Consider the following 9613-nt stretch of genomic DNA (forward strand, 5'->3'; position numbering starts at 1 on the left):
CCGGAGGCGAGCCCAGGGCTCTCGGGGTCTTCACACGGCTCTCCCGTCCGGCTCTGGGCTAAGTCCCGTAGCCCAGACCCCCACTGCCTGGTTAGCTGACTGATGCTGCGTTGTGTGTCTGTCTTCCCTTAAGTGTTTCTGTCTTAATTAACGATGATGGCTTATCCAGCTCCAAATCTTTACCGGAAATCTGAAACAAGGATATCATGGTGTTTGAAAGAAAATGTTTTTTTTTTTTTTTTTATTTTTTTAGAGAGAGGAAGGGAGAGAGACAAAAACGATCTGTTTCTGTGTGTGTCCTGACTGGGGATCGAACCCACAACCTTGGAGTATCGGGACAGTGTTAAAACCAACTGAGCTATGCAGCCAGGACAGGGATTTATTTCTTGCTTGTAATTTTGGGTTTTTATTTATAAATCTTTTAATTACCTGGCTGATACGTGCACGTGAATATGTGCACAGAATGACCTGTGGGCTCTCAGCCATAGAGGCCCTGCAGGTCTAGGACCACGGGTGAGTTGGTGAGTTGGGTGGCAGCGTACCGCCATCTGCTGGCCACAGTGAGGATTTTAGGAGAGTATTGAAACAAGGAGGAACGGCCAAAATTCAGTAGTGGGTAATCTTACCAGGTCTCTAACCTGAATTCTGGTTTCAGACGTGAGATGGGTCTAAGGAGATAGTGCGGTAGTGTGACAGTGTGTGACTAGGTCGGAAAACAAACCGAAGCACTGTGGGTGTGGCCAAGGGGAGTGATGATGAAAGTGCTGGAGGGGCTGGAAGGACAAGGGGTCAAGGGCTCCAGAAATGAGAGGCCACAGAAGCCTCCCACCGGCGAGGGGACAGCCGTGTGACCCACAGCCTCTGGCTGGCGCCTGGGGGAAGCTCCCGGGTGCTGTCCCTCCCAGGCACTCCAGACAGCACATGGGTGCCACCAGGAGGAGGATTCAGGGCTCTGTGTCTGAACCTTCACCAGTCCCGACCTGTCTATCTTCCCCGAGATCTCAGGCCGGGAGCCTGCTCTGGGAGGCAGAGGCCTGGACTCCACGGTTAGTCCTTGCATGCCTCACGGCCTCTGGGGAGAAGGGCAGGGACATGCTGACATGTGGCAGGAGGGGGTGGGTCCCAGTTGACACCTGACAGGATTTAGTAAGGAAATGTTTGTTGGGTGCTGGGTAAGTCCTAGCAGGAAATGAATGGCAAACACCAGAAAAGGGAGTGGAAGAGATTTTTTTTTTTTTGTATTTTTCTGAAGCTAGAAACGGGGAGAGACAGTCAGACAGACTCCCGCATGCGCCCGACCGGGATCCACCCAGCACGCCCACCAGGGGCGATGCTCTGCCCCTCCGGGGGGTCGCTCTGCCACGACCAGAGCCACTCTAGCGCCTGGGGCAGCGGCCAAGGAGCCATCCCCAGCGCCTGGGCCATCTTTGCTCCAATGGAGCCTTGGCTGCGGGAGGGGAAGAGAGAGACAGAGGAAGGAGGGGGGGGGGTGGAGAAGCAAATGGGCGCTTCTCCTATGTGCCCTGGCCGGGAATCGAACCCGGGTCCCCCGCACGCTAGGCCGACGCTCTACCGCTGAGCCAACCGGCCAGGGCCTGTTTGTTTGTTTTTTGAGAGAGAAACATCAAGCTGCTCCTGCATGTGCCCTGACTGGGGAGTCGAACCAGTAACCTCCGTACTCTGGGTTGACGCTTCAACCAACTGAGCTATCTAGTCAGGGATAGCTATTTAAAAATTAAGGGCTTACTGACCTGTGGTGGCGCAGTGGGTAAACCGTCGACCTGGAATGCTGAGGTCGCCGGTTCAAAACCCTGGGCTTGCCTGGCCAAGGCATATATGGGAGTTGATGCTTCCTGCTCCTTCCCCGCCCTTCTCTCTCTCTCTCTCTCTCTCTCTCTCTCTCTCCCCCTCTCTCTCTCTTTCTCTCTCTCTCTCCTCTCTAAAAAAGTGAATAAATTTTTTTTTAAATGTGCAGAAAAAGTAAAATGCCCGAAAATAAAAAGAAAAATGAAAGAATATAATAAAAACCAGAATGAAAGCTAATTAAGTACAATTGCAAAAAAAAAATTAAGGGCTTAATTTTTATTGATTCTTAGACACAGAGAGAGGGGAAGTGAAGCATTTGTTGTTCTATTCAGTCGTGCTTTTTTTTCTTACCCTGCTTCCCGTGGGTGCCCTGACTGGGGATCAAACCTGCAACCTTGTTTTGGGACAGTGCTCTTAACCGACTGAGCTATCTGGCCAGGACCCGGAAGAGAATTTAAGGAGAAGAGTACTGACAGCTGCGGGCCTCACGGAAGCCAACCCACCTGGGCCCGAGGGGACAGGCACGGCAATCAGCACCAGCGAAGGCTGTAGCTGCAGGGGGCCTGGCCCTGTCCCCAACCCTCTGCAGGGAGGATGCTGGGGGAATAATTACCCTGGCCTTGTGTTCCTCCTACCTCCCAGTCTCCTGTGGCTCTCACTATTGGACAGGCCACCTGACAGCCAGAGGGCGGGGGCGCCTGGTGGGCAGAGACCGGGACGGCAGCGCCTGAGTGCAAAGCAGGGTGGAAAAGCAAGCAGGCGGGGCCGGCGGGAGCACAGCACTGACTACCCTGGGTGGTGGCACATGGGGTGCTTTGTCATTCAGGGCCACAAGTTACTGCCATAGCAGGACGTGGTTCCTGGCCCGAAGTATCCTCCCACACCCCACAGCCTGGCGCCCCTTGGGAGGCTCTGCAGTTGCCGGAGGGACTTCAGGAACCTCAGCTCCTTAGGGCAGGGGTCCCCAAACTATGGCCCGCATGCCCCCCTGAGGCCATTTATCCGGCCCCCGCTGCACTTCCGGAAGGGGCACCTCTTTCATTGGTGGTCAATGAAAGGAGCACATTGACCATCTCATTAGTCAAAAGCAGGCCCATAGTTCCCATTGAAATACTGGTCAGTTTCTTGATTTAAATTTACTTGTTTTTTATTTTAAATATTGTATTTGTTCCCGTTTTGTTTTTTTACTTTAAAATAAGATATGTGCATAGGGATTTGTTCATAGTTTTTTTTATAGTCTGGCCCTCCAACGGTCTGAGGGACAGTGAACTGGCCCCCTGTGTAAAAAGTTTGGGGACCCCTGCCTTAGGGCCTCCCAACCCTCTCTCCAGCTGGGTGAAATGCTGGTTGTGCAAGTAGGGGCCCATGGAAGACACAGCTGCAGGCCGTGGAACACGTGTTCTGTATCTACAGCCTCATCGGGGGCAGAGGTATTCAGCCGGGGCAGGGCGCAGAGATGTGGGAGGCTAGCACACCTGCGTTCCCCACCCCCACTGACCTGTGTGCAGGCACTTCCAGCCCCCTGGCCGAGAGGGCCCCTCTCACCTGCGCCCCGCCCAACCTGCTGGCCTGAAGTGGGGGCAGCACAGCTCACTGTTTTGTGTGTGTGTGTGTGTATGTTTGATGGTGGGGCGTTGGACCTGGGAGCAGGCAGCTCTGACCCTGAGGAAAGATGCCCTGGTGGAAATCCTCGCAGACTGGGAGCTCAGGAACCGGGCTGTGGTCTGGTCTCGGCACTGACCACCTTTGGGCAGTATCTTTTCTTAGCTTCAGGTTCCTCTTCTATAAGATGTGCGTCCTTAAACACCTTTCCGGGAGGGGGTCGTCCTCTGAAAACTGCCATTGGAGAAGACAGGCCCCTGAAGATCCTCAGGGCTACGCAAGTGTGATGCTGGTGGTTGGGGCCAGGCCGGTTTACACTGGATTCAGGCAGACCACAAAAAAACCACGGTGCCAGAAGGTGCCAGGCCCTTCTCGTTTACTGGATTCTCGCAGAAGTGGGCAAGGAAACAGGCAGGGAAAACCTCTTCTCACAGCAGCAAGCCAGCGATCGGGAACACCTCTTCCTGCGGAGGCAGGCCAGTGATCAGGAACACCTACCCCTCGTGGTGATGGGCAAGCGCCCCGCCCGGAGGGAAAGTACCTGTGGCCTTATATAGGCTACACACATGTGGCTTTCTGCCACATGCTCACGCACTAATCCTGCAAAGTGGCCCTGGCTGGTTGGCTCAGTGATAGAGCATGGGCCCAGTGTGTGGATGTCCCAGGTTCAATTCCCAGTCAGGGCACACAGGAGCAGCGACCATCCTGCTTCTTCACCCCCCCCCCCTTGTTCCCACTCCCCCAGCCATAGATAGATTGTCTCCAGTGAGTTGGCCCCGAGGACGGCTCCGTGGCCTCCGCCTCAGGTGCTAAAATAGCTTGGTTGCCAAGCAGAGCAACGGCCCCAGATGGGCGGAGCATTGCCCTCTAGAGGGCTTGCCGGGTGGATCCCGGCCTGGCGCATGAGGGAGCCTGTCTCTGCCTGTCTCTGCCTCCCCTCCTCTCAATTAAAAAAAACCCACCATGCAAAGTGCTTGCAGCCAGAAAACAGAGGAGCAAGCCTAAACACAGCTGTTTTCTACAGAGAGCCTGCAGGCCTCGCTGGAAAAGGATGAGGAGGAAGGGAGGGTGCACCTAAGGAAGGTGCCCAGCTTGCCCTGGCCTCTCCACGGAGGGGGCAGAGACAGAGCCAGCACTCCCGGGCCCCTCTGGGTTTCGGTGCCCCGCTCTATACAGCCCAGGGGGGCCCTTCTGTCACAAGGGCCTCTTCACCCTGCCTTAGGTTTGTGAATCCAAGAGGACATCAAGTCCCCGTTCTGTCACCTGCCCATACTTGGGCTGCCCCAGCCTGAGAGGTTTGTTGCCTCTTCTTGTCATGCTCCTGTCAGTGCCTAGGTTCTCCCTGCTGCTTGCCAGCACCGCCGCCTCTAGTCTGCCCGCTGGAGAGGGACGGGGTTGGGGTGGGGGGAGCTGCCTCTCTCAGACACAGGTATGTGTGCAATAAAAGCAGGGAAACCATTCTCGTCAGAGCATCCTTTTTTTTTTCCCCCTCAAGATTTTATTTATTCATTTTAGAGAGAGGAGAGAAAGAGAAGGGGGAGGAGCTGGAATCATCAACTCCCACATGTGCCTTGACCAGGCAAGCCCAGGGTTTCAAACTGCTGACCTCAGTGTTCCAGGTTGATGCTTTATCCACTGCACCACCACAGGTCAGGCTGCTAGAGCATTCTTTTTTTTTTTTTTTGTATTTCTCTGAAGTTGGAAACAGGGAGGCAGTCAGACAGACTCCCGCATGCGCCCAACCGGGATCCACCCGGCATGCCCACCAGGGGGCGATGCTCTGCCCATCTGGAGCGTTGCTCTGTCGCAACCAGAGCCATTCTAGCGCCTGAGGCAGAGGCCATGGAGCCATCCTCAGTGCCCGGGCCAACTTTGCTCCAATGGAGCCTTGGCTGTGGGAGGGGAAGAGAGAGACAGAGAGGAAGGAGAGGGGGAGGGGTGGAGAAGCAGATGGGCACTTCTCCTGTGTGCCCTGGCCGGGAATCGAACCCAGGACTCCTGCATGCCAGGCCGATGTTCTACCAATGAGCCAACCAGCCAGGGCCTGCTAGAGCATTCTTAACCATTGTTTCCACCCTCTTGAGAACCCTCAACTCATTGAGGCTCATTTTGCTATCTTATACTCATAAAAGTTTACATCAACATACATGTAATGCCGGTGGCCAAGGCCAGGCAGGTCCACGTTGGATTTGGGCAGATGGCAGAGAAACCGAGAAGCCGGAAAGCGCTGGGCCATTCCTGTTTAATCGATTCTTGCAACAGCAGACAAGCCAACAGGCAGGGGGAAACTGCTTCTCAGGCAGACAGCAAAATGGCCCCTCACAGTGGTGGGCAGGCAACCCACCATCCACCCTCTGCAATCCACAATCTCCCGGAGCACAAGCACCCGGAGCCTTATAGAGGCCATACACACGTGGCGCAGCCACACACGCACCAATCAGGCAAAGTGCTTGTAGCCGGCAAACCAGCGAGCAAGCCTAACACAGCTGCCCCACAATACACCAGTATTTTTCAAGCGCTAGTCGGCCAGAGATTTTGCACCTGTCTGCAAAAGTGGTTAACTCTTTCACAGACAAGCACAAAATTTCTGGTGAACCAGCACCTCTCCACGGACCAGCTGTTGAAAAACAATGACATTCACTCCTAAAACTATGCCTTCCTTAGTATCTGACTCCATTCTTGACAAACTCATGGCTTCTAATCATCAGAGTGATCCGAGGTCCTTAAATGTAATCAATCTAATAGCAATTTCTTATAGCAAAGAGTTCCTTATCATCACTGTCCTTTGACCTCACTTCTATTCAACCATCATGACTGAGATACATATAATTGGAATCCTAGGAGAGGAGAGAAAGAATTGGATGGAAATAATATTAAGAGATAATATCTGAGAATTAAAAAATGATGGATAGCCCTGGCCGGTTGGCTCAGTGGTAGAGCGTCGGCCTAGCATGCGGAGGACCCGGTTCGATTCCCAGCCAGGGCACACAGGAGAAGCGCCCATTTGCTTCTCCACCCCTCTGCCGCGCTTTCCTCTCTGTCTCTCTCTTCCCCTCCCGCAGCCGAGGCTCCATTGGAGCAAAGATGGCCCAGGTGCTGGGGATGGCTCTGTGGCCTCTGCCTCAGGCGCTAGAGTGGCTCTGGTCGCAACATGGCGACGCCCAGGATGGGCAGAGCATCGCCCCCTGGTGGGCAGAGCGTCGCCCCATGGTGGGCATGCCAGGTGGATCCCGGTCGGGCGCATGCGGGAGTTTGTCTGACTGTCTCTCCCTGTTTCCAGCTTCAGAAAAATGAAAAAGAAAAAAAAAAAAAGATGGACAGGCCTGACCAGGCGGTGGCGCAGTGGATAGAGTGTCAGACTGGGATGCAGAAGACCCAGGTTCGAGACCCCCGAGGTCGCCAGCTTGAGTGTGGGCTCATCTGGTTTGAGCAAAATTCCACCAGCTTGAGTCCAAGGTCGCTGGCTCCAACAAGGGGTTACTCGGTCTGCTGTAGCCCCACGGTCAAGGCACATATGAGAAAGCAATCAATGAACAACTAAGGTGTTGCAACACGCAATGAAAAACTAATGATTGATGCTTCTCATCTCTCTGTTCCTGTCTGTCTGTCCCTCTGACTCACTCTCTGTCTCTGTAAAAAATAAAAAATAATTTTTAAAAAAATGATGGACAAGAGGTATCAACTCACAGATTCAAGAAACTCAGCTAGCCCCAATCAGGATGAATAAAAATAAAACACACCTAGGCACATCATATTCAAACTACTGCAACCCAAACACAAGTAAATAAATTTGAAAACCACAAGACGGGGAATAAAGAAAGGTTTACTATCGGAGGAGGGGCAAATGTAAGACTGACACCAGCATTCTCAACAGAAACTATGAAAGCCAAGAGACAACGGAACAAGAACTAAAGACCTATACTGGAAGACAATCGTGTAAAATATGAACGAATAACGACAATTGAAAACAACAACAATCTCTTAAGGAGTTTGTAACATATATAGAAGTATGAAATATCAAAACAATAACAAAAAGGGGAGAGGAGGTTATAAATTGCTATAAAATTCTTAAGCCATACAAACAGTAATTTAATGTAAAATAAGTGAAGGATTTATACTGAAATCCTGAGGACCACTAATTAAAACATTTCAAAATGTTTAACTGAGAAAGCAATTAGGGGGGAAAAGGTGAAAAAAAAATAATTTAACTTTAAAATTCTATAAAGGACTAAAACAGAACATTTATGAATAAAGTTGCTATAAACATTTATTAATATATACAGGTTTTTGTGTGATTATAAATTTTCTATTTTTCTAATTTTTAAGATTTTATTTATTAATTTTAGAGAGAGAGGAGAGAGATAAAGGGTAGGGGAGCAGGAGGCATCAACTCATAGTAGTAGTTGCTTCTCATCTGTGCCTCAACTGGGCAAGCCTGGGGCTTTGAACCGGCGACCTCAGCATTCCAAGTCAACGTTTTATCCACTGCACCACCACAGGTCGGGCAGTTTAAAAATAAAATTTAATAAATATTAATATAAATATTTTTAAATTAAAAAGTTAAAAATGTGTAAAAATCTGAATTTGGCACCAGCCAACTTTGAGGTAATTAGTCTCAGCTTGCATTGAAGACATAAACGAAAGAGGAACCAAATCACAGAGGTCATCTTTGACTCAGCTTTATGACAATCCACCCTGTGGCCCTGGGCTGTTCTATAATCTACATTGTATGTTCTTTTATAACGCCTGCGGTTGGAGCCACGGATGAAGCATCTTCAGGATCCAGAATCCCGTAAGGGCACAAACTAAGACTTCAAAGCCTGTTTACAGCCAGTCTGCCCCTGTAGCTGGAGAGAGCCAGGAAAACAGATCCAAAAATCTGGAGGTTCTGATTTGTTTGCTTAGTTAGCAATGATATTATTGTGTCTTTGGTGTACGCCCCTGACTTTCTGTAAAACTTGGTGAGTGTTATTTACCCACGGGCACCGGGATGTGTTCACATACAAAGACCCCTCCTTTGGCTGCCAATGTCAGGTAGGGCTAAGGGACACACCAGTGGATGTGTAGTCAAGTCACACTGGTGAGGGCAGGAACTTCTCAGGTAAGGAAGAGGCACAGCAAAAAGAGTCGAGTTCAAGTTGGAGGTTATTGGCAGGGGCTCTGTTTGTCTCCTGGGAACCACCCAAACGGTGCTCCCGGCTCATGGCCAGTTTGGTCTCTCTCCTGGGTGTCAGGAGCAGGGCCAGGCTAGTTCCACAGTGCGGCAAAGAGCACGGACGGTGGATGAGGACGGCACTCTCCCCTGTGCAACTTTTACTAAATAGAACATGTTAGTCAAGTCTATACCTTTAAATCATTTACAGTACTCATCAACCTTCTCCAATGGGTAGATTTTTCTTCAGTTTACCCACAAGGACTAGCACTTTTCTGAGGGTCCTGGATTTTTTTTTTTTAAAGGAAGTTTCTAAACATTTTTTTTTTATTATTTATTTTTTACAGAGACAGAGAGCGAGTCAGAGAGAGGGATAGACAGGGACAGACAGACAGGAATGGAGAGAGATGAGAAGCATCAATCATTAGGGGTTTTTTTGGGTGTTTTTTTTTTGTATTTTTCTGAAGCTGGAAACAGGGAGAGACAGTCAGACAGACTCCCGCATGCGCCCGACCGGGATCCACCCAGCACACCCACCAGGGGGCGATGCTCTGCCCACCAGGGGGCAATGCTCTGCCCCTCCGGGGCGTCGCTCTGTTGAGACCAGAGCCACTCTAGCGCCTGGGGCAGAGGCCAAGGAGCCATCCCCAGTGCCCGGGCCATCTGCTCCAATGGAGCCTCGGCTGTGAGAGGGGAAGAGAGAGACAGAGGGGAAGGAGAGGGGGAGGGGTGGAGAAGCAGATGGGCACTTCTCCTGTGTGCCCTGGCCGGGAATCGAACCCGGGACTCCTGCACGGCAGGCCGACGCTCTACCACTGAGCCAACTGGCCAGGGCCCAATCATTAGTTTTCCATTGCACGTTGCAACACCTTAGTTGTTCATTGATTGCTTTCTCATATGTGCCTTGACTGCGGGCCTTCAGCAGACCGAGTGACCCCTTGCTGGAGCCAGCGCCCTTAGGTTCAAGCTGGTGGGCTTTTCCTCAAACCAGATGAGCCTGCACTCAAGGTGGCGACCTCAGGGTCTCAAACCCAGGTCCTCTGCATCTCAGTC

The 9613-nt window shown here is 51.4% G+C and overlaps 1 non-coding gene across 1 annotated transcript; it reads right to left on the minus strand.

Moving 5' to 3' along the window:
• Positions 1 to 9319: 9319 nt before the first annotated feature.
• On the minus strand, positions 9320 to 9395 carry TRNAG-GCC (transfer RNA glycine (anticodon GCC)). The gene has a single exon. It is a non-coding gene; the product is annotated as a tRNA-Gly (tRNA).
• Positions 9396 to 9613: the final 218 nt, after the last annotated feature.

The sequence above is a fragment of the Saccopteryx leptura genome, chromosome 10 (assembly GCF_036850995.1).
Source record: "Saccopteryx leptura isolate mSacLep1 chromosome 10, mSacLep1_pri_phased_curated, whole genome shotgun sequence".
Classification (NCBI taxonomy): Eukaryota; Metazoa; Chordata; class Mammalia; order Chiroptera; family Emballonuridae; genus Saccopteryx; species Saccopteryx leptura.